Below are 25,004 nucleotides of genomic sequence, written 5' to 3'. Positions count from 1 at the left end.
GGAACCAAGTGAATTTATCAAAACAATTGCTAAGAGCTATTTTTTTTAATTTTTTTTTTGTATTTGGTTCATTTACAAAAATATAATACCTTTGCAGAACCTTTACAAAACATAATTAAAAAAAGAGCTATTTAAAAACGACTTATTAAAGTGACATTGCTGAGAAGCAGAAAACAGTCATTATCCTGCCCCTTAGTTCTTTTGTATAGTGACAGGGATAGATGAGTTGGACAGAGGACCCTCTTCTCTGTAGACGAGTGCTGTGGTTAGTTTTGCGTTAGGAAGAGAAAACCCTTCGCTTAGGGATAGGTAGGAGTTTTCGTTTGGTTGGTACCGAAAATAAAGGTACTTCTTGTAAAAATCACTTCGGTGATTATATACTCGTATTAAAAAAAAAAAAGTACTAGAACTGAACCAAACTGCCTCTGTCCTTCTCACCCACCACAATGCACATGCTTAGGGCTCTGCAGTTTGTACCGAAGCCCAATCAAAGGGCTTAGCTACGAAGTGTATTTTATTTTTTAGTTGTATCGTTCCTCATTCTCACCCAGCCACCCCCAATAAACACCTTACCATTTACATGCTTCTTTGTAAAAAGAAACAGAAAAAATGTGGCAAAAACGTATTCGACAAAAGCGATCTATACCCCAGTGTGCACCCCTTCAGCACAACTATAAGACAAAGCAGCAAGAAGCATACAAAACTATAGCAGTATCCCTTTCCCAGCACTTGTGTCTTTCAGTATCCATCCCATGTTTCTCCCAGTGACCGCTCTCCAGCACCATCTGTATCTTGTCGCCGGTATTCACCCACCTCGGTCGCCCACAGAATACAATCCTAGGCACCACTATCGTTAGTCCAAGCATCCGTTCCACTACACTACATCCTAGTATTTCCTGCCCACTCTCTCCTGCATCCAACCCTCAGCACCACTGCATCATAGACACAGGGTACACTTCCGATCACCAATCTCGATCTATGCTCCACAGAACCTCCATGTATGTCTATATCGCCCAATATTCACTCTGCTAGATGCTACATGGATTATCATGATCCCCCGCCAACAACACACCTGACAGTACCCACTCCCGAATAAACGTATACATCTTTCCATTTCTACCATAGTAGAACAGCACACCCGCGTGTCCTATTAGTACCAACCTAGAAGCCCCCCGTACCCTTCTATATCTCCTAACAGCGCTCTACTGGACATTACATAACTATAATTACCCCCCCAAGCCCACCTGTGTCTCAAAGTACATCTTTCAGTTTCCACCATAGTACAACACACTTATGTGTCCCATTAGTATCCACTTACAAGCCCTCCGTACCCTTCTTAAATTTTAAACTCCCAAGCGCGTAAATAAACAGGGAATGGAAGGATCTTCGGTGACTCACGGTGCCTGTAGGGGGATAGGCTACCTATCCCCACGATCCATTTGGGTACCGACTAGTTCCCATCCAAGGAAAGGACCATAGCAACGGTCCGCCCACTCTTCGTCACGTGACCTCTGTGTGATTTCCGGAGCAGTGAAGCGGTTCCGGATCACGTTCAGTGAGCGGGCCAGGGCTGAGCGGGAATTCTGAACGCTCTGGCTGCCTGTGGAAGTGCAACCGGACCCTGCAGCCTTTGGAGTGGGCATTTTCCTTGGAATACCGGGAACGTTTCTATGAGACCATGGAGAGGCCTGGGCGGCAAGGCTCTGGCTACCAGTTTGCAGGAACAAAAGCAACCCGTGTACTCTTGTCTGGCTGTAAATACAATTAGCATTTTCTTCCGGATACCGTCAACGTCCTGCAAGACACCCGATTTCGATAGGGGAGCTGGAAATTACATTTACTTTAAAAATCATGCTCAGCTATTCAACATGGAAAGGTATGGAGGGCTAAGAAAAGGAACAGGGAGACAGTGTATAGTGGTGTTTAACTGATCAAAGGGGCCTAATAGAGTGATTTAATGTTTCATGAGGGTGTGATTATTAGGATGGGTGGTTTAAGAGGGGGTTGGCTGGGGCTATCTGCGTGTGATTCGGGATTGGCACACAGGCATCTGTTGTAAGGGGGAATGGGCATCTTGCTATTTGGAGGGAGGATGGGGCATTATGGTATTGGTCTAGACTAGAGGGAGGGATGGGGCACCTTGGTGGGGTCTGAATGGTTGGATAGGGGCATGCTGGTGTGTGTCTGCCAGGATTGGGCACATTTGTGTGGATCTGGAGAAAGGGGGCACATTGGTGTGGGTCTGGAGGGAGGGATAGGACAGTGGTGTGGGCCTGGGGAGGGATAGAGACAGTGGTGTGGGTTTGGGGGGAGGGTTGGGGTACATTGGTGTGTGTCTGGGGAGGAATGGAGGACCTGGGTGTGTTTCTGGAGGGAGAGATGGAGCACAGTTTGTCTGGAGGCTGGCATGGGTCATCTAGGTGTGGGATGGGGCATCTTGGTGTGGCTCTGGAGGGGGGTGGTGGGGGCACATTGGTGTGGATCTGGGCGGAGGGATGGTGCACATGGGTGTTTCTGGAGGGAGGGATTGCTCACAGTGGGTCTGGAGGGTGGCATGGGTCATCTAGGTGTGCTTCGGGAAGTTGGATGGGGCATCTTGGTGTGGCACTGGTGGGGGCACATTGGTGTGGCTCTGGATGGAGGTGCTGGGGGCACACTGGTGTGGATCTGGGCGGAGGGATGGTGCACATGGATGTGTTTCTGGGGGTATAGATGGGACACAGTGGGTCTGGAGGGTGGCATGGGTCATCTAGGTGTGGGTTGGGAAGTTGGAAGGGGCATCTTGGTGTGGCTCTGGAGGGAGGTGGTGGGGGCACATTGGTGGGGCTCTGGAGGGAGGTGGTGGGAGCACATTGGTGTGGATCTGGGCGGAGAGATGGCTCAAAGTGGGTGTGGAGGGTGGCATGGGTCATCTAGGTGTGGGTTGGGAAGTTGGATGGGGCATCTTGGTGTGGCTCTGGAGGGAGGTGGTGGGGGCACATTGGTGTGGATATGGGCAGAGGTATGGTGTACATGGGTGTGTTTCTGAAGGGAGAGATGGCTCACAGTGGGTCTGGAGGGTGGCATGGGTCATCTAGGTGTGGGTTGGGAAGTTGTATGGGGAATCTTGGTGTGCCTCTGGTGGGGGCACATGGGTGTGGCTCTAGAGGGGGGTGCTGGGGGCACATTGGTGTGGATCTGGGCCGAGGGATGGTGCACATGGGTGTGTTTCTGGAGGAAGAGATGGGGCACAGTGGGTCTGGAGGGTGGGCATGGGTCATCTAGGTGGGGGTTGGGAAGTGGGACGGGCGTCTTGGTGTGGCTCGGAGGGAGGTGGTGGGGGCACATTGGTGTGGCTCTGGAGGAAGGTGGCGGGGGCACATTGGTGTGGCTCTGGAGGGAGGTGGTGGGGGCACATGGGTGTGTTTCTGAAGGGAGAGATGGGGCACAGTGGGTCTGGAGGGTGGCATGGGTCATCTAGGTGTGGGTTGGGAAGTTGACGGGGCATGTTGGTGTGGCTCTGGAGGGAGGTGGTGGGGGCACATTGGTGTTGCTCTGGAGGGAGGTGGTGAGGGCACATTGTGGATCTGAGCGGAGAGATGGCTCACAGTGGGTCTGGAGGGTGGCATGGGCCATCTAGGTGTGGGTTGGAAAGTTGACGGGGCATGTTGGTGTGGCTCTGGAGGGAGGTGGTGGGGGCACATTGGTGTTGCTCTGGAGGGAGGTGGTGAGGGCACATTGGTATAGATATGGGCAGAGGGATGGTGCACATGGGTGTGTTTCTGGAGGAAGAGATGGGGCACAGTGGGTCTGGAGGGTGGCATGGGTCATCTAGGTGTGGGTTGGGAAGTTGGATGGGGCATCTTGGTGTGGCTCTGGAAGGAGGTGGTGCAGGCACATTGGTGTGGCTCTGGAGAGAGGTGGTGGGGCACATTGGTGTTGATCTGGGCGGAGGGATGGTGCACATTGGTGTCTTAATGGAGGGATAGATGGGGCACAGTGCGTCTGGAGGGTGGCATGGGTCATCTAGGTCTGGGTTGGGAAGTTGGAAGGGGCATCTTGGTGTGGCTCTGGAGGGAGGTGGTGGGGGCAGATTGGTGTGGCTCCGGAGGGAGGTGGTGGGGGCACATTGGTGTGGATCTGGGCAGAGGGATGGTGCACATGGGTGCATTTCTGTAGGGCGAGATGGGGCACATTGGGTCTGGAGGGAGGCATGGGTCATCTAGGTGTGGGTTGGGAAGTGGTACGGGGCATCTTGGTGTGGCTCTGGAGGGAGGGGGTGGGGGCACATTGGTGTGGATCTGGGTGACGGGATAGTGTCATGTGGGTCAGGAAGGAGGTGGCATTTGCATCTGGAACATGTTTTTGGAAGGAGAAATGGGACATTTGAGTGTAAATGGTATCCGCTTGTGAGTGGGGGCATGAAGGATGATTAACAGCGGAGCAGCGGGAGGGAGAGCCATGGTTCCGACCTCTGTTGCATCCCAGACGTGCACACCCACAGCCTGGGGCACCTGCCGCAGAGCGTCGGTGCGCGTGGTGAACCAGGCACCAGGGAGCGGGGATTCGCTTCCACCGGAGAGGGGAGGGGTCTGTGACCCAGCAGATGGCTGAGGATGCCTGGAAGGGTTGGGTTCACCTGCTGGGGATGTCCCCAACCACGCACCGGAAAGGGAGCCCTGTGCAGCCCCCTCTCCTCACTGAACCTGCCTCTGCGCTGGTCGGGATGCTCACTCCTCTCTCGGGGTGGGCTTTGGTGGGCACACCCCTGTCAGCAGGGAAGCCGGGAGCAGAGGGAAACCTGACTGCTCTCGAGGGGCGCCTCCCCAGGCAGACAGGGGCCCGGCACGCCAGGCATGAGCCCTGAGCCATGGTGCAGCTGGCTTACTCGACGGTGGGTGCCAAGGTTCCATCTGCCCACATCTGTAGGTGAGCGATGGCCAGGCCCGCTGGCACAGTGGGTGACCTTCCCTCTTGCCCAGGTACCTTGAGCTGGGCCCTATGCCGCCGGGCTGGGGTTTGAAGACTCTAGCGGTCCCACCCGTCCGTGGTCTCTCTGGCCCGCCTCGCTGTCCGTCTCCCAGCTTCCCCCCAAAAAGGAAAGCAGAAGGGATTGGGGAAGGATGAGTGGATCGGGCAGGGTGGGCACGTGGCAGAGCGTCCTACCTCCATCCCACTGGGAAGGGCGCTGTGCTGCTGCAGGTGGAGGTGAGGCTTCCCAGGCTGAGCACCTGGTTTTTTTTTTTTTTTTAAATTTAACCCCACAGTGGTTTCGGTCGAGCTAGACATGGTGCTGGGCTGTTCCGCCACAGGCGGCGCTGCCTCCCTCGACCTCTCCTGCACCAGCAGGGTCAGGCTGACGTCCGGAACAAAGAAAAAGGTCCCTGTGACTCTTGGCGGATGATCGACTCATGCATCAATGAAGAATGCAGCTAGCTGCGAGAATCGGTGTAAATTGCAGGACACATTGATCAACACTCTGAATGCACCATGTGGCCCTGGGTTTTTCCCGGGGCTACGCCTGTCTGAGGGTCGCTTGTACATCAATCGCCCCGGGGTTCCCTCCCAGGGGCGTGGCTGGGGCTGTCGCAGGGACCCCATTCCATTCATCCTCCTACGGTCAGACCCCGATCAGCACCGTCGCGGGATCCTTGGATCTGGCGCTCAAGCTCATTGCCAACGCGTCCTGGCCTCCCCAGTTTCCCCGCCTCATGTTGGTTTCGGGAGGGCTGGGTGGCTGGCGCGCCCCAGATGTGGCGGTGGCAGCAGGCTTTAAAAAAGCCTGGCGCACCTTCACCCTACCCCGGGGCACCTGGCTGTGCTGTGTGTGGCTGTCTTTGGTGTCCCACGGCTGCCGGCGCAGGATGACCATGGAGGGCCGACCTGGTGACCATGTGGGCTTCGGTCGCAGATTGGGACGGAGCACACTTGCCTGCGCCAGAGGCACAGGGCTGGGTTAACCCCCACGTAAGGGCCTGAGGCCAGCTGCCCTGAGCTTTGTGCTCCTCGACCACAGCCTCATCAGACATGGTGACCTGCTGAATTTAAGCATATTACTAAGCAGAGGAAAAGAAACTAACCAGGATTCCCTCAGAAATGGCCAGTGAAAAGGGAAGAGCCCAGCGCCGAATCGCCATTCAGCGGCAGGCGTGGGAAATGTGGCGTACAGAACACCGTTTCCCGGCTTTGCTCAGGGGGCTCAAGTCCTTCTGATCGAGTCTCACCACACGGATGGCGTTAGGCTGGTAGCGGCCTCTTGCACATCGGGATCAGGTCTTCTTGGAGTCAGGTTGCTTGGGAATGCAGCCCAAAGCGTGTGGTAAAATCTAAGGCTAAATACGGGCGCGAAACTGATGGCCAACAAGTACCGTAAGGGAAAGTTGAAAAGAACTTTGTAGAGAGAGTTCAAGAGGGCGTGAAACGGTTGAGAGGTAAACTGGTGGGGTCTGTGCAGTCCGCCCACAGGATTCAACACGGCAGGCAGGTTGGTCACCTGGAACGGTGGAGGCCCTTGCAGGTCAGCGGCCCGGGCACATCCAGCCGCAGCAGGGCGCATTTCCTCTGTGGCGGTGCACCACTACCGGCTGGGAAGGCCCGAGGGGGCGGATGGCTCTCTGCTCCAGCAGATAGTGTTACGGTCCCCTGACAGCAGTTTTGCTGTGTCCACGGGGCTGAGGGAGATAGACTGCCACTGCGCCCTTATCCGGCAACCGTCCTGGCCCCTCTTGGGGTTCGCTACAGTGTCGAAAGGAGACCAGGCCCCCGATGCGACGGTAGTGGACTGCCCTCAATACGCCCCGACCACGTTGTGCTGCCGGGCGGGGAGGCCCACAAAGGGCGCCAGGGGTCTGAGGTGATGCCGGTTAACCACCCAACATGTCTTGAAACACTGACCAAGGAGTATAACGCGTGCCTGAGTCAGAGGGCCGAATTAAACCCTGTAATGTAATGATGGTGAGTGCCGGTGCTCGCCGATTGCAGTGGCATCCTGTCGCGGTGGGCCCTCCACCGACCCATCTCGCCCGCTCTGTCAGAGTGATGATGAATGAGCGTCTGTAACAGGACCCGAAAGATGGTGAACTCGGCCTGGTGGAGGTCTGTAGCGGTCCTGATGTGTAAATCGGTCATCTGGCCTGGGTAAAGGGCCAAAAGACTAATCAAACGATATAGTAGCTGGTTCTCTCCGAATTTTCCCTCGGGATAGCTGTCGCGCCTACCCCCTGTTGCCACGCTCCAGCAGGTGCGGCTACCTGGTTGATCCTGCCAGTAGCATATGCGTGTCTCAAAGATTAAGCCATACATGTGTAAGTACAGTGAAACTGCAAATGGCTCATTAAATCAGTTATGGTTCCTTTGATCGCTCCATCTGTTACTTGGATAACTGTGGGAATTATAGAGCTAATATATGCTGACGAGCGTGGACCTCCTGGGATGCGTGCATTTATCAAACCAAGACCAATCTGGGCTCGCCCGGCCGCTTTGGTGATTCTAGGTTACCTCAGGCCGATCGCACAACCATGTGACCGCGATGATGCATTCAGATGTCTGCCCTATCGACTTTCGATGGCACTTTCTGTGCCTACCATGGTGACCACGGGTAATGGGGAATCGGGGTTCAATTCTGGAGAGGGAGCCTGAGAAATGGCTACCACATCAAGGATTGCAGCAGGAGCCCAAATTACCCAATCCCAACTCCGGGAGGTAGTGACGAAAAATAACAATACAGGACTCTTTTGAGGCACTGTAATTGGAATGAGTACACTTTAAATCCTTTAACGAGTAGCCATTGGATGGCAAGTCTGGTGCCGGCAGCCGTGGTAATTCTAGTTCCAATAGCATATATTAAAGTTGCTGCAGTTAAAAAGCTCGTAGTTCGATCTTGGGATCGAGCTGTTGATCCGCCGCGAGGCGAGCTACCACTGCCTGTCTCAGCCCCCCTGCCTCTTGATGCTCTTGACTGAGTGTCCTGGGGGTCTGAAGCGTTTACTTTGAAAACAGTAATGTTCAAAGCAGGCCGGTCGCCTGAATACTTAAGCTAGGAATAATGGAATAGGACACTGGTTCTATTTTTGTTGTTTTTCGGAACTGGGGCTGTGATTAAGAGGGACGGCCGGGGGCATTCGTATTGTGCCGCTAGAAGTGACATTCTTGGACCAGCGCAGGGCAAACCTAAGTGAAAGCATTAGCCAATAATATTTTCATTAATCTACTTCCGTAGCTCCACACATAAACTATGCTGATTAGCGATCTGGCAGTGTTATTCCCATGACCCGCCAAGCAGCTTCTGTGAAACCAAAGTCTTTGGGTTATGGGGGGGATGGTTGCAAAGCTGAAACTTAAAGGAATTGATGGCAGAGCACCACCAGGAGTGGAGCCTGCGTCTTGAAACCTCGCCCGGACACGGAAAAGATTGACAGATTGATAGCTCTTTCTCGATTCTGTGGGTAGTGGTGCATGGCCGTTCTTAGTTGGTGGAGTGATTTGTCTGGTTAAATCCGACAATGAACGAGACTCCTCCATGCTAACTAATTATTTGCCATGAATGAGGAATTCCCATTAAGTGCGGTTCATAAGCTTGTGTCAATTAAGTCCCTGCCCTCATTACACACCGCCCGTCGCTACTACAGATTGGATGGTTTAGTGAGGTTCTTGGGTCGGTGAGAAGACTATCAAACTTGACTATCTAGAGGAAGACGTACGGGTTGGGTTAACCTGCTGGGGACATTCTGCCACCGGATAGAGGGAGCCCTGAGTGACCCCCCCCCCATCCACTCCTCACTGAGCGGGCCCTGAGCTGCCAGGCGTGGACGCGCCCCTCCACCCTGACCCGCCAGCAGACGGATGTCGGTAAGCGCACCCCAGTCCGCAGGGAAGTCCAGGGTGGGAGCAGCTGGGAGCCGAGGGTAGCACGGCCTTTCTCGAGGGACGCCTCCCAAGCTGACGGGGGCCGGGAGAGCCCAGAGCCATGGTGCACACGGGCATGTAGGATCCTGCCACCCATATCCATGGGCAAGCGATGGTCAGGTCTGCCCGCGCAGCGTCCGACCTTCCCTCTTGCCCAGGTCCCTGGAGCTCAGCCCTGTGCTGGGGTTTGAAGACTCTAGCAATCCCCCCCACCCCAACCTCCTGCCTGTGCTGTCTCTGGTCCGCCTCGCCATCCGACCCCTGAAAGGGTATTGGTGGAGGGGGTCGGGAAATGATGAGCGGGATCGGGCCGGGTGGGACGGCGGCAGAGCTCCCTGCCTCTGCCGTGGGAAGTCCTGCTGCCGTGCTGCTGCAGGTGGCGGGCAGGCTTCACGGGCTGATCGCCTGGATTTTTTTTTTTTAGTTTTTAGTTTTAAAACCCTGATGGTCTCAGCCGCCACCCAAGTGGTGAAGCTAGATTGGGAGCTGGGCTGTCTTGCCACGGCAGACCTCCTACCCCACCCCCCCCACCCCCCCCGCCCCGGGATCATTGCACTGGATATCTTCTGAGGCGAATGTACATGGCATAACAGGTTGTAGTCTACATTTTTGCTATCCATTCCTGTTCGCTGGGGATCGTGGTTTATTTCCACTTTTGCGCAATTAGGGAGAGGGCCGCCATGCTTGGGATTAAATATGCTTTCCTCTGTGGTGTGTGGTGTCGGGAGTGTGTCCAGCATGTCACTCGGGCCAAGCGTAGCTTCTCCATTTTCTGTCCATATTGGGGGACCAAAGATGGCTTTCATTTCTTTGTTGACCACTTCCCAGAACGGTTTTAGGATGGGGCAGGACCACCAGGCATGGAGCCACGTACCTACTTATTTGCAGCCCCACCAACACATCTCTGATACTGAGGGGTATACTTTATGTAGCTTATCTGGTGTTAGGTGCCACTGCACTAGTATCCTGGTCCACATTTCCCTGATCTGCACCCCTCTCATCAATTTGGGGATTCGCTGCCATTCTTCCCACCACTTTTCTTCAGAGATCAGGAGGGGCAGCGTGTCTACCCATTGTTTCATATAGGGCCACTGGAGCAGTGCCTCTGGCATGGTGAATAATTTATACGTTTTACTAATCATTTGTCTATCACCGGAATTTGTTAGCAAGTACCTTTCCCACCACTGCCCCAGCCATCCTTCATCAGATGCTGTCGGGATTCCCATTGAACCAGTTTCGGATGACCCTCATTGAGCTGCTCGTTGGTAGTACATTTGAAAGTTTGGAACTCCCATTCTCTGTACTCCCGTGGGAGTGACCATGACTCTCAAGGCCACCCTCTGTTTTTTCCCTTGCCAGATGTAGTTATTTAGTAGTTTATTCAGGGTTTTAAAGAATTTCTGGGAGACCGTCGGGGGAGAGAGCCTGAAAGTAATATAGCGCTCTGGGGAAAATGATTGTTTTAATGACATTGATCCAGGCCATCCATGATATGTTAAGGAGCCTCCTCTCTCCCAGCTAGGTCTTGATAGTTTCCAACAGGTGGGGATAGTTTGCTTGGTACATATCCTCTAGGGTACTGGTTATTGTCACCCCCAGGTATCGAAGGCATCCCTCTGCTTGTGCGAATTGCTCTGTATCTGATGTTTCTGAGGGCGTGCCTTCTTGTAGCACCATTAGTTCAGATTTTTGGTTGTTGGTCTTCCGGTCTGCCACATTCCCCTAGGAGTGCTATTAACCTCCGGAGGGAAGTGTCGATGTCTGTTAGCACGACTAGGAGGTCGTTGGCAAAAGCAATTGCCTTATGGTCTTCCCCACTGAATGTAATCCCCTTTATTCCCCTCTCCTGTCTAATTCTAGCTAGGGAGGGTTTGAGAAAGTTTGCATACAGGAATTGTGACCTGGGCAGCCCTGCTAAGTACCCCTAGGGATCCTTATCGCCTGCGAGACATGGCCATTGATAGCTAGCTTGATAAGTGGTGCTCCATGGTTGGCTTTGACCAAGTGGAGATGGCCTGGGCCAAACCCCATAACCACCATGGTAGCAAACAAGAATGACCATTTGACTTGGTGGAATGCCTTCTCTGCGTCAAGTGTTAACACCCCTGCCCTCAGGACTGCCCTGTTTGACTTCTCCATCAGGTGGAATATTCGCCTAATGTTGTCAAACGTTTGTCTCCCCTTGACAAAGCCTGCTTGATCCAGGTGGATCAGGTCGGTGATTGCTTTATCCATTCTAGATGTTAGAATTTTGGTAAAGATTTTGCCATTGAGGTTTATTAGGGCAGTGGGGCAGTAAGAGCTACAGAGGGTTTGTTTCTTGTTTGGCTTATGGAAGAGGATTACCTTGGCCTCCTCCATGGACTGGGAGATGCGGCCTGTATCGGAGAAGGAGTTGAACAGGGATGTCATTAACGGGACTAATGTAGTATAGAATGTGGCAGGGTACCCGTCAGGCCTGGGGCTTTATTTGATTGTAGTGATTGGATCACCACACGCACCTCGTTCTAGGTAATCGTCCCTTCTAAAGCGTGTGTTAAATTTTAAGGCCTTTTGGAGGTCACTCTCCGGTGCCTTGTAGAGTAGAGGCTCGTGTAGAACTCCGTGAACACCTGCAGGATCTATTCTGTACATGTGCTTTACTGTCCCTCCACCATCTGAATGTGGCGTATTGTACCTTCTACCTCTTTCTGCTTAACCTACCTGTCTAAGAGGCGGCCTGTCTTGTTTGCCTGGAGGTAATACTTCTGCCTCAAGGATAGGGCTATTTTACTGCTTGTTTAGCTAGAAGGATATTGATTTTCCCTTTGATATGCCTATACTCCCTCCTGATCATTATCCCCCCCCTCCCCATCGGTCTCCATTACCCCTGTTCTAGGTCCACCTGGAGGGCCTTCTCCTGTTTGGCTCGAGATGCCTGCTTTGGTATGAACATCCTCCGCATGGTTGCCTTAAAGGCATCCCATACTACATGTTCCTGCACCTCTGGGGTCTTATTTTTCCCCAAAGAAGTTACGGATGGACTTGTGTATCTTGTTGCAAATTACTGCGTCTCTCAGGAGATGTCAGGGGAACTGCCACTTCCAGAGGTTGACCCTGCCCCCCTCCCCCTCCCGCAAAGCAGTGTCTTCGAAACCAGTAATCAATTCTTAAGAATGTTTGGTGCACATGTGAGTAGTAAGTATACCCCATTGGAGTCCCCTTTTAGTTCATGCCATGTATCTGCTAATGCGATTCTGTTATGCTAGCCTGTAGTTTACTAGATGGGCCTTTAGATGTGGGTGTCCTGTCCGTGGATGGGCGACACGCCAAGTTAAAATCCTGTCAGTATTAGCGGGCTCACTGTTAACTGGTCTAGCTTCTCCAAAACCCCCTACAAGTATTCGTCCCGCCCCGAGTTGGGGACATGCACTGTGACGATTGTGAGAGGCCACCCCCCCTCCCCATTGTAGCTGGACGAAAAGGAATCTACCTTCCTTGTCGGCTTTTGTGCCTATTATTTTGACGTCAGGTAGGTGTCTAATCTCTATGAGGATCCCTCAAGTTTTGCTCTGGTCATTGGCCTGCAGAACCTGGGGTTACCCTCTCAACTTCATTCTGTGTCTGTCTTGCTTGCGGATATGGGTCTCCTGGAGCGTCACAATGTCAGGCTTGGTATCCTGGAGGAGGTTCTCCAGTTTCCATCTCTTTAGTCGGTGTGTTTAGTCCTCTAACCTTATTTAGTACTTGGATCCCTCCCATACCCCGTTACGTCCTGAGAGTAACCATGTCGAAACGATCCCCCTCGATTTAAGCCCCTCACCCTCCTTTCGTCCCCCTCTGGCTGTACTCTGCTCAACTTCCCCAAGCCGTAACGTCGTCCTAGCTTGCTGGATCTTGTTCCCATCCCAGAGAATAACTGTGCGGGGAGAGCCATCCCTCTGCTCTCCCCTGTTTCCAAGATCCGTCATTCCCCCTCCCCCACCCCCCAGTCTCCCAGAGCCGACCCTTAGGCTGACATTCCCTCTGTAAACCCACCGGGTCTTAACCCTTGTCTCGTGACCCCCCACTGCTACGACAGCCTATTCAGCCTGGGGCTTCAGTTGCTAACCATCCCCGGGCCCTGCAATTGTTTGCCAGGTCCTGGAAAAGTTCTATGACGGCGCTGTTCACTTTTTATCAGGGTTGCTTTCCTCGCCGCTTAGAGGATCCCTTTGTTTTGGTCGTATCGCTGTAAAGCCATCGCCAATTCTCTTGGCCTGGCCCCGGGTTCTTCTTGCTGCGGACCTTCTATCTATGAGAATTTCTCCCCCAGCCATGTCCAGCAAATCTTTGAACACGTGCTGCATTGTTTCTCTGAGGTCGGCACCGCTCACACTTTCTGGCAGCCCCTTCACCCTGATGTTGGACCTTCCCGAGCAGTTCTCCAAGTCCTTGGCTTGGAGCGCCAGATTGTGTCGCTACCGCCTGCTGCTTCGCTACTACATCTATCTTCCGGGTGTTTTTAGTGAGTTCTTGAATGGCGTTTTCATTTGTATCAATTCAACTGTTGCCTTTGATTTCCTGCAGGGATTGTGCAAGTTCTGTGCGTATTAGGCTTAATTGTGTCTGAAGGGTATTTGGTCCCTGAATGCCTTAAAACACTGTTACAGCACCTTGCTCGTGACCTCTTGCCCCTGTGGCAGTGTCGGGGGTTCCTCCGACTGCTGCCTCTCTGGATCCTCTTTCTCCAGGGCTTTTTCTCCATGTTTCTTTTAGGGTCCCTTCCTGTTTTCTTGAGATCTTGGCCCTTGAGGGGCCTTTTTTGGCCTCCTTGGCCTTGTTGCGCAACATTGCCTGGTGATGGCGAGTGCCTGCCTGCACCTTACTGTAAGGGGCTTCTCCTCAGGCCTCTGAGGTTCCTCTTGACCCCAGGGTATTGGCCAGTTGTTCTGTACGAAGGGGATGCTTCTCCCTTCTGTGCATAGCGGGGGTCTAGATCCCCTTTAGAGCCTGGGTTGGTTGCCCACTGGAGGCCGTGGGGCTAGTACGCTCAAAGGTGAAAGTGGTCATGGTCGCAGTGTCACACTGGCCTGGAGTCCATGAACTTCTTGAATTTCTTCGCGGGGTCCCCCCGTGCTCCCACCGCTCCTGAGCCTCTAAGTATGCTCTTGCACCCCTGGAGGTTCCTCCTTGGTTAATCTTGCATGGCTAGTTTTCATAAGGGTGGGTGGTGGAGCGAAGCAGCTCTCTCCTGCGGAATCAAATGCTGGGGGGTGGGAGCATGCGCTGCCCCCACCCCTTGCCCCCGAGTTCCTTCCCTGACCATTAGCAGGGTGGCTGCTGCAGGAGACTTAGTGCTGTCACCCTTCTATTACTGCAGTTTGCCTCTGATGTTGCTGAATGGTATGGGCTTGGGCCTTGCCTGGGTCCGGCTATGCTGCGGGTCTCCTGCCGTAGGGGGTCGTCGCTTCCAAGTGTAGGTTATGGTGCTCTGGTGCAGATGCTTTCCTAAACCTCCATGTACGTTTTTTTGGGAGGGGAGCGTCTTGCGTGCGCCTGCTTCATGGCTGCCAACTCTCTTAATTATGCCTACTTACCCTGCACCAGCTGTGGCACATCACAGCTCATGGGGGCCCTGCGCCGCGTGTCATAGAGGCCTGTGCTGTGTGGAGCCAGGCTTGCTGTATGGGGCAGAGGCAGGCGCAGGATTTCAGGGCAATACTACCCGCTCCCTCTCATTTGTTGGTGGGTGTCCGGGTTGCGCCGGCTCTGCTGTATTGCATGGGGATCCGCGGTTGTCGGCTCACACTCCCCAGGCTCGTCTATGTTGCCTTGGCTGAATGGTCACCCTGCGTCTTCTGCACCACCCGCGTGGGTTCTCTGTTCTCCTCCGTCTCGACTGCCCGTCCCCACACAGGCATCGCTGCTGGCGGTCTCAGGTCATCTCATTCTGCCCCCAAATGCTCCAGTTGGAGTTTTCTTGGGCACTGCTTGCTTCACGGGTCGTCACCTTTGCTTTTTCTGCCCTGGGGTCTTGTAACGCCGCTTATTGCTACTTTTTCGGGTGGCCGCGCGCTCCTCACGGTGGGGTGGTCACCGGGGCCATTTTGGAATCTTCTTTTGAAGCTTTTTGAAGCCTTCGCCTGCCCTTTCTTGAGTAATCTTTCTTCCACACTTCTCAATCCATTTTTCATCCAGGATGTGGCACAGAGGGGGTGCTGGTCTCCAACGTTGACGATGTGGCTTGGCTGCACGACTCGGGCACCGTCGGTGCTTATTACTTGACTTATCTGCCGCCTTTGATACCGTTGACCATGTGCCGCCTTGCTACATGTACATGTAACCTCTTACCAAGCTTATCTGCTCTCACGGCTTCAACTGTTGTTCTTAACAGATGACACAGATCCTGGTCCGTTTAGATCTCTGTCGAGACAGCAACCAGATTTAGGTCTTGTCTCGAAGCTGTGGGTGCATGGATGTGCAATAGCTGGTTCAGGAGGGGAAAATGAGGTGTTGGTGGTGGGCCCTCCTTCCTCTACTGCCTTTTGGACCCCCTCTTTTTGGCCATCTTTAGGGGTTAATGTTATCTGAGATTCTGCAGACAGAAAAGCAAAGTCCAGTATGTCAAAGGGACCAGCTTCAACTGAAAACCCCATAGTAAAGTTCTTTCTTTGCTCCTTTCTCAGTTACGTGTGCATGTTGTGTCCTTACTTGATATGTCCTCCAGGGACCACTGCAATGCCCTATTTGTGGCACAACCTGTATACTTCTTATGGCACCTTCAGGTCCTGCAGAACTCTGCAGCCAGAGTAGCCACTTACACACCTAGTTGTGCTCACATTACTCCATGTGTGCACCATCTTCATTGGCTACCCATGGCCAAGCCCATTCAGGTCAAGGGCTAATGGAACTTGGGCAGAATATCTACAGGCCAAATTCTGTTTGTACGTTCCTGCTCGGCCACTCTGCTTGGTAAATGCCTGATATCAAAAACTGCCTTGTACATATAAATCCATTATACATCCATATAAAAGTGCTGTGTGCAAAATGCATCATAAAGTCAAAGCAGAACCATATTACTTAATGGCAAATTGTAACTATTGGAAATGCCTGACTAAAGTGCAGAGAGTATAATGGATTCAAAAAGTGCCAGGTGCACTTGAGAAAAGTGTCAGTGTTTCTGAGTTCCTTCCACTCTAATCGCATTTTTAATTTTAGGCAGTGTGAGTTGCTTTTCATGTTATTTTAGCTCACTGTCCTATAAATCCATATTTCGAGTGACGTTTTTAACTTGGAAATGTTCTGAGACCTTTTAGTTGTCTATAGTTTTCCTGTACTTGTTCACACTACTGCACCATTATGAAAAGCAAATAATTTATAGATCGATAATTACGTTACAAACCTGCGTGCCCCTGCTGAAGGTGTGAAGTCGTGATATCTGTTGAGCCCTTACAGTAAATATTGTGACAAAAGATTGTGAACATTTGCAATAATAAAGTTTACTTTTTTCTGTTATCCAATTCTTGCAGTGATTCATGTGCAGTTATGAAAACTGTTTTTTCCATAAATGTTTCACTATTTGGCTTCTTTATCTTCCAATCACCCAGGTAATGCAGGTTCACTCCATATGGCTCCACCAATTTGGTCTTTGGTTACACATGTATATGTATTATTTGTCACTTTACAGTGTAAGCACTTGTCATAATAAGAACACACTTCAGTTACCCAATTGTCTATTTCTTTGCGCTAATGTGTTATTTGTTTTTAACCCCTTAACTGCCAATGCCTCCAACTCCCCTGCTCGCCAAGCCCTTTTTTGGTAGTTTCGGTATGTCACCATTCAATCCCTTGTAACTTTTTATTTACATGTGATATCTCGCTCAAGTTAGGCCCCCTTTCCTCCCACATGTAGGTGATCATAACACCACCTAGGGAATCCTAGTTTGCTGTATGGGGGTGAGAGGAAATAACCGAAAAGGGAGCACATTTCGTGTTTTTTCAGAAAATGCCAATAAAATGATGTACAAAGAAGCCTGTGGTTGTTTCCTTGTAAGAGCTAGGAACAAATGGTTTGCTGTGCTGAATTTGCCATTTTCCAGACTTTCAATGAGAGCTATGCAAGTTTACCCCTTCCTCCCCGCCCCCGCCCCCCCCAATAGTCCATGCATGGACGGAATGGAAGAGGAGGGTAGGAAAGCTGAAAGGGAAGACCAAGGCATACATTTCTGAAAAGTAGACAAAATTCCAAGTTTAGGAATGGGTGATTTGCGCAGGTCAGGTAACATCTATGTAGGGAAAATGCCCATAGTTTATTTAAAAAATGACAGTTAAAAAAGGTATGTGCTGGACATGGTTGGACCTGTAAGGTAATTGCTTCTGTGAATATTGAGAAAAGCAGTGCCTCGCTACATTCCCCTGACTTTTCCAGTTAGGAAATTGCATATATCACAAGCCAAAAACGGAGCCATAGTACACAGGAATTTTATGCTGACGGCCTAAACAGACATACTTAGCATGTGTAAATAAGGAAAATTAATGTGAGGAATGGCAAGCATACCATTTTTGAAAGAGCACAGGCGGACTTTTTGAAGGGTAGGTGACTTGAGCAGGTTACAAAAGCATACAGTGCCTAAATCAGCAATTACATGTATTTAACATTTGGGAAATTAAAGGGTTGTGTAACAAAGTGCAGTAGCAAATGTATGAAAATGTTAAACCAAGAGAAAACAACAAATGTCCTACCATCCCACATTCCCACACGTGTCCTGACGAAAACTGTACCTCGTGTGTCGGTGCACCTACCTGGGAGCAAATGGAAAAGGCTAAACCACTGGTAACCCAAGTGTTTCAGGAGAGCAGACTCCCGTAGGAACCCACAGAGATCTGACTTGTGCAAATTGCCCTAGAATTTATTACCCAAAAGCCCGGCAAAGTCTGAAATTTAGGGAAAATGAACACAATTTTCAGACATTTCCAACCTGGAAACTACTGAAACATACCGCCAACAACACCTGGCCTATCTTCCCACAGGTGTCTGGATCAAAACGGTACATACAGTAAGTGTTGACCATCCCCAAGTCCAACGGCAGTCCCAAGCAGCACCAGCAGGGTCTCCATCCATTCCCTGAGGGGAGATTCTGTAATGCTGCCTAGCCAGAGCTCCAGCATGGTTGGGGGTGATGTCCCCGGCCTTGGATGACTCTACCATGTGGGTCCACCATCCCCAAGTGCAGCGGCACTCCCTGGGAGCCCCAGCAGGGTCCCCGACCTTTCCCAGAGGGAGAAGCTGTAACACAGGCCAGCCAGAGCTCCAGGATAGTTTGTTCCTGTCCTTGGGCAGCTGTCTCCCATATGGAATGACCATCTCCAAGTGCAGCGGCTGTCCCAGGGAGCCCTGACAGGGTCACCTTCCCTGAGGGAGTCGGACCCTTCTGGGGCTTCCTGGAGCCGCTGTGGGACGGTCAACCAACATAGGAGACAGCGGCCCAAGGCCGGGCACTTTACCTCCAACCATCTTGGAGCTCTGGTTGGCATCTGTTACAGCTTTCCCCCACCACGGACCCCCGGCAGTGTGCCAATACCTCCATGAAGGGAAAAGCTGTAATGTAGCCCAGCCAAAACTCAAGGACGGCTGGAGGTGATGTCCCCGGCCTTCGGCATCTGTCTCCCATGTGCCAAGTGCAGTGGCAGCTGAAAGGTGTCTGGCAGGGTCTTCCTCACGGAGAGAAATTGTATAATACAGGTCAGCCCAGAGCTCCAGAATGGTCAGTGGTGCTGTCCCTGGCGTTGGGTGGCTGTCCCTCGTGTGGTTTGACTGTCCACAAACCCAGCAGCGGTTCCAGGGAGCCTCGCAGGATCCAAGTTCTTCCCAGAGGGTGAAGCTGCAACGAAACGCAGCCAGAGCTCCAGCACGGTTGGGGGTGCTGTCCCTGGCCTTGGGCATTCGTTTCCCATTTGGGTCTACCGTCCTCAAGCACAGCGGCTGTCCCAGGGAGCCCTGGCTGGGTCCCTTCCCGGAGGGAGAAGCTGTAATGCAGGTCAGCCAGAGCTCCAGGAAGGTGGCGGTGATGCCCCTAGCTGGCTGTCTCCCATCTGGGTTGACAGTCCCCAAGTTCAGCTGCAGTTCTGGGTAGCCCTGGCAGGGTCTCCATTCCTCCTCCGAGGCAAAGGGTCCCCATTCTTCCCCGGAGGTGAAATCTGTAACACAACACAGCCAGAGGTGCAGCCTGGGCTTGCCGACAGTCATCCCACATGGGAGACAGCTGCTCCCAGGGAAACACCAATGTTTTGCTGGCATGGTGGGAATTCGTGGCCTGACCCTGCATTTGTGTCCCAGCCCACCCAAATACTTTCCCAGACTGCCCAATCCTGTAGAATAAAAAAACGGCTCGCATAACGTTGCAGCTCCTTGCGTAAAGAAACCTGTAAACAGAACAAACAGCATTCATTACCTATGTTCAGCCCAGCAAAAACAAAAAATAACTATCATGCTCTGATCACCGCCCCCCCCCCTTTTCAAGCCATGCCTGGTGGTCTAGTGGCCCTCATACCCAAGTAAAAACACATTTGCCCCTTCCTAGGGGCCGATTTTTTTTTAATTAAGACTATTAGTGACCATAATACCATTTAACAGTATAATTGTAGGTTTATGGATTTTGTCGATTCACCCCCCCCCCCACCCAAAACTGGTTGAAAATCCCAAGCCCCCCCTCCCTTCAATTTCTTTACATTTTTATACCACTGATGGTAGATGGTGGGTTGGGGTCAGGCCATATTGGATTGTGTAAGGGGTTGGAGAGGGTGGGTGGTGGCGGGGCGACCTACCCCAAAATCTGACATTTAAAAAATTAGGTACAAACCATTTGGAAAAAATTCAACTACTTCAGGTTCATTTTCAACACATGGATCCATAATTATGCCTATGGCTAAGATATTTCACACTTTGGTCTAATTAAATGGTTATAATTAATCTTGAATATGATAAATATGTAAGAACCATGAACTGATAACTTGAGTAATATAATGAAAATAAGGCCTACTTTAACAATATAAATACTTTCATGGAATATACATGACTGAAAATATGAAACTGTCAATGAAAAGAATTACATATGGAGTACAACAATGAACTGAGTGACAGCATAAAAAAAGGAGAACTGTGACCATGTTTCTAGGTGGACATATGGGAGTGGAGATATGAGACCCTTGGGGGGGGCCTGTACCTTCATAAAGATAATAGCCAGTATATAAGGTATTCCCAAGGCGTCTACCCTATCCACTTCATCCTTTGCCAGGTACCAGTCTGTAATTCAAAACCTGGCAGAGTTTTGAAGAATGAACAACTCTGCATTAGAAGGCCAAAAGATCTGTGGGTATCGTCTTTGATCCCACTAAAAGTACATTTGAATCCACAGTCTGCAGGATGGACTGTGGAAAAGACCTACTTGAGCTTGGGTATGCAATGAAGTTGGCAGATGAGGAGGTTCAAGGTTGGCAGAGTTATTGTGCAGCTGCCTGCAGGAGGCACCATGGTGGGGCCAGGCAGCGACCATGACAGCGCTGCTTGACTTCCAGTTGGCAGCTGACAATTTATAACTGATACGAATCACTAGATCTGAGGATGGTGAGTTACTCAGAAGAGCCAATCACGTTGTCAAGTACACACAATGAGGCACATTAATTAACACCCTTCCTTTTCCAGTATCAAAAGGGGCAGGTCTATACAGAGAGGCTTTGGTAGAAGGCCTAGTATGGGAGTTTGGAAACCAGCGTTGCAGTAAAGAGCAGAGTAAAAGAGGAAGAAGGAAGGCGAAGGGAATTGAAGGAGAGTAAGACTTGAGGTGGATGGGAGAGGAAGGTGAAGATGCGTCGAAAGAAGGGATAGGCGGTGACGAGGGGGAAAAGGAGAGATGGAAGGTGAGACACAAGAGAAAGGATGACATTACTTGGAGAATAGTTTAAAAGGTACAGACAAAATCGGTGTAGGAAGATGAGGGCCACCGATGGAGGAACATTTTTGGAAAGGTACTGAGGAAGAAAAGGAAGGTGGAGGAAGGAAGAAGTGCAGAAGGATGGACCCTGAAAATAAGGTTAATACTGTGGACGAAGGCCTGTGTCTATTAAGTACTATGCTAGCTGGTGCCTGGTTGTACATCTTAACCTAATAACTAGCCCATCAAAAGTAGAGAGGGGTATTGGAAAGACGAGGATTTGTGCAGTACCCTGGGTAAACCAACTTGACCGTGGTTTAACTCTCAACACCAAGCTGAGTGAGCCTCTCTTTGGTTTCTGGCCCTGCCAATGCAGCACATCATCATCAGTTTCTGGCCCCTGGAAGGGCCTATCTTTTTATTCAAGTCTAGGAGTGCCAGCGCATCTTCAAGGGTCTTTCTTGCCAGGAGAGCAAACAAATCTTTATGGCAAATGCGTCGTCAATCTGAGGATGGTCAACCCATGCTCATATAGAGCACTAGAAGGGGACTAACTGGACCATTCCCACTTGGCAATACAACTCTAGTTGAGTAATAGAATATGGAAAGTGGCCATGGGAATAAAGTCCTCTAGAAGAAAGGGGGGCTCCTTACAGTGTTAGGAATGTCAGCAGAGGGAATGTTATGGGTGTGGAATGTGAACAGAGAACACTAGAATAGAATGCAAGGCAAGATGTATGGTGGTTGATGTAAGGGTGAGGACAGAGAGTTGTTACAGCATAAAGATGAACTTAAAAGAAATTAAGTCACACATACTGGCTGTGTTCTGGTTCACTTCCTTAACTGGTGATGAGTTGCGGCAATGACAAAGAGCCTGTACTTGCTATTGAGTGTGGTTGCCCTGGCTGAACAGGTACAGGGTTAGTTGCACAGTCGAATGGTGGCTCAGTGGGACTCTCCAGGCATGTATTGGTGATTATCTGGGCTGTGCGTGACCCTATGAGGACACAGGAAGCACCTTAGCAGCATAGCCGTGCATGCAGACGACAGAACACGTGAACAAAGGACGCATCGTCCGGTGTTGCAAGTTGTTACCTGGCAATTTTAGACATGATAAGGAGTTGACATGTCTGTTGCTTAGCTATGTAACAAGCTGAAGGCCTTCACTGAGGGCACTGCACTCCGTGCTGTGCCCATCCCACATGCACTGTAGCGACCAAAAGAAACACTTGCACACATAAAGAAGGGAGTATGCTGTAGCACAATTGGCTATTACTCTGAGAGTTTTTTTTTCATTGCACCTTAAAAGGGAGATTACAGACATTTGTCCCTGTGAACAAGGTGACAAATACCAAGAGCACGAAAATAGGGAAGCAACAGAAACGAATTCAAAGATTATGGTAATTATACCAGGCACTGGGTTATTCCTAGGTTATTAAATCGAAAGAAAGATTCCAGAAGTATATGTTAGCAGTATATGGTCCTAATTATTTGAGTAAAAAGAAAGAGGCACTGTTTCTTTGTCGAGGTTGGGCTGGACAACACTTTCTTAAAACTAGCTTAATGCATCAAGATGGGCAACCAGTTTGATATATGCATAGCCAAGATGGACAAGCATTACCAGGTGAAGGGGAATAACATTTTGGCTTGTTATCAATTTGCCATCAGACAACAGAAATATTGTGAGACCATTGAGGAGTGTTGTTTTGAACATTATCAGAAAGAGTACATTCGGGACAAGTTTATGATCAACAGGAGATCAAGCGGTTCCCTCGTCTAATGGGAACTAGCCCAATCACACTGAAGCAGCTATTTCCCATTAGAGAAACGGCTCTCCGACCTTGAGAGGCAGAAAAGTCGGAGGGCCGTTTCTCTAATGGGAAATAGCTGCTTCAGTGTGAGTGGGGTAGTTCCCATTAGACGAGAGGACCTTTCAGCCTCTGCAGGTCGGAGGGCCGTTTCTCTAATGGGAAATAGCTGCTTCAATGTAAATGGGCTAGTTCCCATTAGATGAAAGGACCTTTCTGCCTCTCCAGGTCAGAGGGTCGTTTCTCTAATGGTAAATAGCTACTTCAGTGTGAATGTGCTAGTTCCCATTATTATGCAGGACTTGGCGACTAGGGGCAAAAAGGGCAATTTCTCTAATCGGAACCAATCTTCTCAGTGTGAGTTGGCTAGTTCCCTATTATGCAGGACTTGGCCGCTAGAGGCAAAAGGCGCCATTTCTCTAATGGGAACTAGCCTTCTCAGTTTGAGACGGCTAGTCCCCAATATTATGCAGGACTTGACTGCTAGGGGCAAAAGGGGCCATTTCTCTAATGGGAACTAACCTTCTCTGTGTGAGTGGGCTAGTTCCCATTATTATACAGGACTTGGCCACCAGGGCCAAAAACGGCAATTTCTCTAATGGGAAATAGCAGGACTTGCCCTCTAGGGGCAAAAAGGTATTTTTCTCCACTGGGAACTAGCCTTCTCAGTGTGAGTAGGCTAGTTCCCATTATTATGCAGAATTTAGGCACTAGGGGGGTGGGGGCAAAAAAGGGCAATTTCTCTAATGGGAACTAGCCTTCTCAGTTTGAGCAGGCGAGTTCCCATTATTATGCAGAACTTGGCCACTAGGGGCAAAAGGGCATTTTCTCTAATGGGAACTAGCCTTCTCAGTATGAGTGGGCTAGTTTCCATTATTATGCAGGACCTGGCCACAAGGGGAGCAAAAAGGGCCATTTCTCTAATGGGAACTAGCCTTCTCTGTGTGAGTGGGCTAGTTCCCATTATTATGCAGGACTTGGCCACTAGGGGGCAAAAAAGGGGCATTTCTCTAATGGGAACTAGCCCACTCACACTGAAGCAGCTATTTCCCATTTGAGAAATGGCCCTGACAACCGATGGTCCGTTTCTCGGATGGGAAGTAGTATGAACCGATCCATTTGGCCGCCTGCTCCAGTAGTAGCTAGTTCCCACCAGAGTAACCGGCCTTAGCAACGCACCGCGTCCTCTTCGTCATGTGGGTTGTGCGTTCGGACGTGTCTAAAACGTCATGTGCCTCAAATTAAGTACTTCAGCAACTTGTCTTTGCAAGAGCGGGAACGTGGGTGCTGCATTGTGGCCGACTGGGGAAGGCCGGTGCTTAAGACACCAGCTGGCCGGCAGCTGATGAACACAGTCATTCCCTCATTACCAAGTGAATTTGTTTTGCAGTAAGTTTTATAACGTATTTGGTTCTTTTCAAGGCGCTGGGCGATTTGTCGTGCCCGTAGGAAGGGGTATTTCGGGGATTGTTAGCTTGCAAGGTGGGATTTCTTTGTGTGCAGTGGTGAAGTTGGACACGGGCTTTCTTCCCTTCCCAGACGTGTTTACAGTAATTCGGTTACTTAATTTTTGTTTTCTTGTGTAGAGTATTTTTTGTCCTGCCTGCTGGAGAAAGGTTTTGGTAAAGATCAAAGTGGGCGGGAACTAAAGTGTATGGAGTTCCCTTACTTTTCTGGGTATTCAATCGGTCATCGTTCGCAGGGCAGTTTTTAGCCAATGTGGTGCCCAGGGTGAAACACTAGATAGATTGCAGTTGCACCCCTTGACTTGCACACATCACTCTCAAACTACATCACTGTCACGCAACAAAACCCTCCTCAATATCAATAAATCGTTGCTAAACAAATGAAGCTGCTTTCATTACATTGTAATTCAATTACTTTACATAAGAAATCTAATGTGAAAACAAAGCTGTTGCTGTCCAAGTAAATGGTTCTTCTTCTGTCAACTGCTCTTAACTGCCTGAAAGAAGTTTCAATCTGCCTGTACTGGCAAACTGTGGTGTGGCCAACCTGCCACAGTCTGAGTGCCCACTGGCCCTGTGTTGCAGGTGTTCTTTTGGAACCACCTCACTTGTATTTTGCAAGGGGTAACACTAGCCATTTGAATTATTTTCTGATAGGTTATCATTCCAAGGTGGACAGTCTGGTACACTCCTATTGTACTCTCTCAAAATAACCGTATGAGAGAGGAAAAGGAGACAAATGGCACCAATGAGTGTTCCTGTCTACTTTGCATTAAATCACAGAGCCTTTCTGCAATATAACAATCCGAGATCTCTATATTTGATAAACAATCTGTGATAAAATGGTTGGATATGTGAATCAGTAAATGGAAGCAGACACAAGACTTGGTGCTCAGATCACTGTTCACAACACTCATGCTACTGCACTTTTGGAGGACTGTTTTTTTTTTTTAAAA

At 50.5% G+C, this 25,004-nt stretch overlaps 1 protein-coding gene, 1 long non-coding RNA gene and 1 pseudogene across 5 annotated transcripts in view; 2 read left to right on the top strand and 1 right to left on the bottom strand.

Annotated features, from left to right (window-relative positions):
* Window positions 1-1,504, bottom strand: part of WSB2 (WD repeat and SOCS box containing 2) — a 263,989-nt gene extending 262,485 nt beyond the window's left edge. Inside the window, exon 1 of one of the 4 annotated variants that reach the window (XM_069619202.1) lies at window positions 1,399-1,504. The gene's annotated coding sequence lies outside the window, so the exon portion shown is untranslated. Of the gene's footprint in view, window positions 1-1,318 lie in introns of all 4 variants that reach the window. The other 3 variants (XM_069619204.1, XM_069619201.1, XM_069619203.1) reach the window with 3 other exon arrangements.
* A 43-nt stretch (window positions 1,505-1,547) lies between these two features.
* LOC138492182 (uncharacterized) overlaps window positions 1,548-25,004 on the top strand; it is a 59,444-nt gene continuing 35,987 nt past the window's right edge. The window contains exon 1 of the long non-coding RNA XR_011276154.1: window positions 1,548-1,876. This is a non-coding gene — a long non-coding RNA (uncharacterized lncRNA). The remainder of the gene's footprint in view (window positions 1,877-25,004) is intronic.
* On the top strand, window positions 5,368-5,514 carry LOC138496199 (5.8S ribosomal RNA; annotated as a pseudogene).

This window comes from Ambystoma mexicanum, chromosome 10, assembly GCF_040938575.1.
Source record: "Ambystoma mexicanum isolate Mex_15411 chromosome 10, UKY_AmexF1_1, whole genome shotgun sequence".
Taxonomy (NCBI): Eukaryota; Metazoa; Chordata; class Amphibia; order Caudata; family Ambystomatidae; genus Ambystoma; species Ambystoma mexicanum.
The sequence above is the reverse complement of the archived record's forward strand: the minus strand, read 5'-3'. Positions and strand labels throughout refer to the sequence as shown.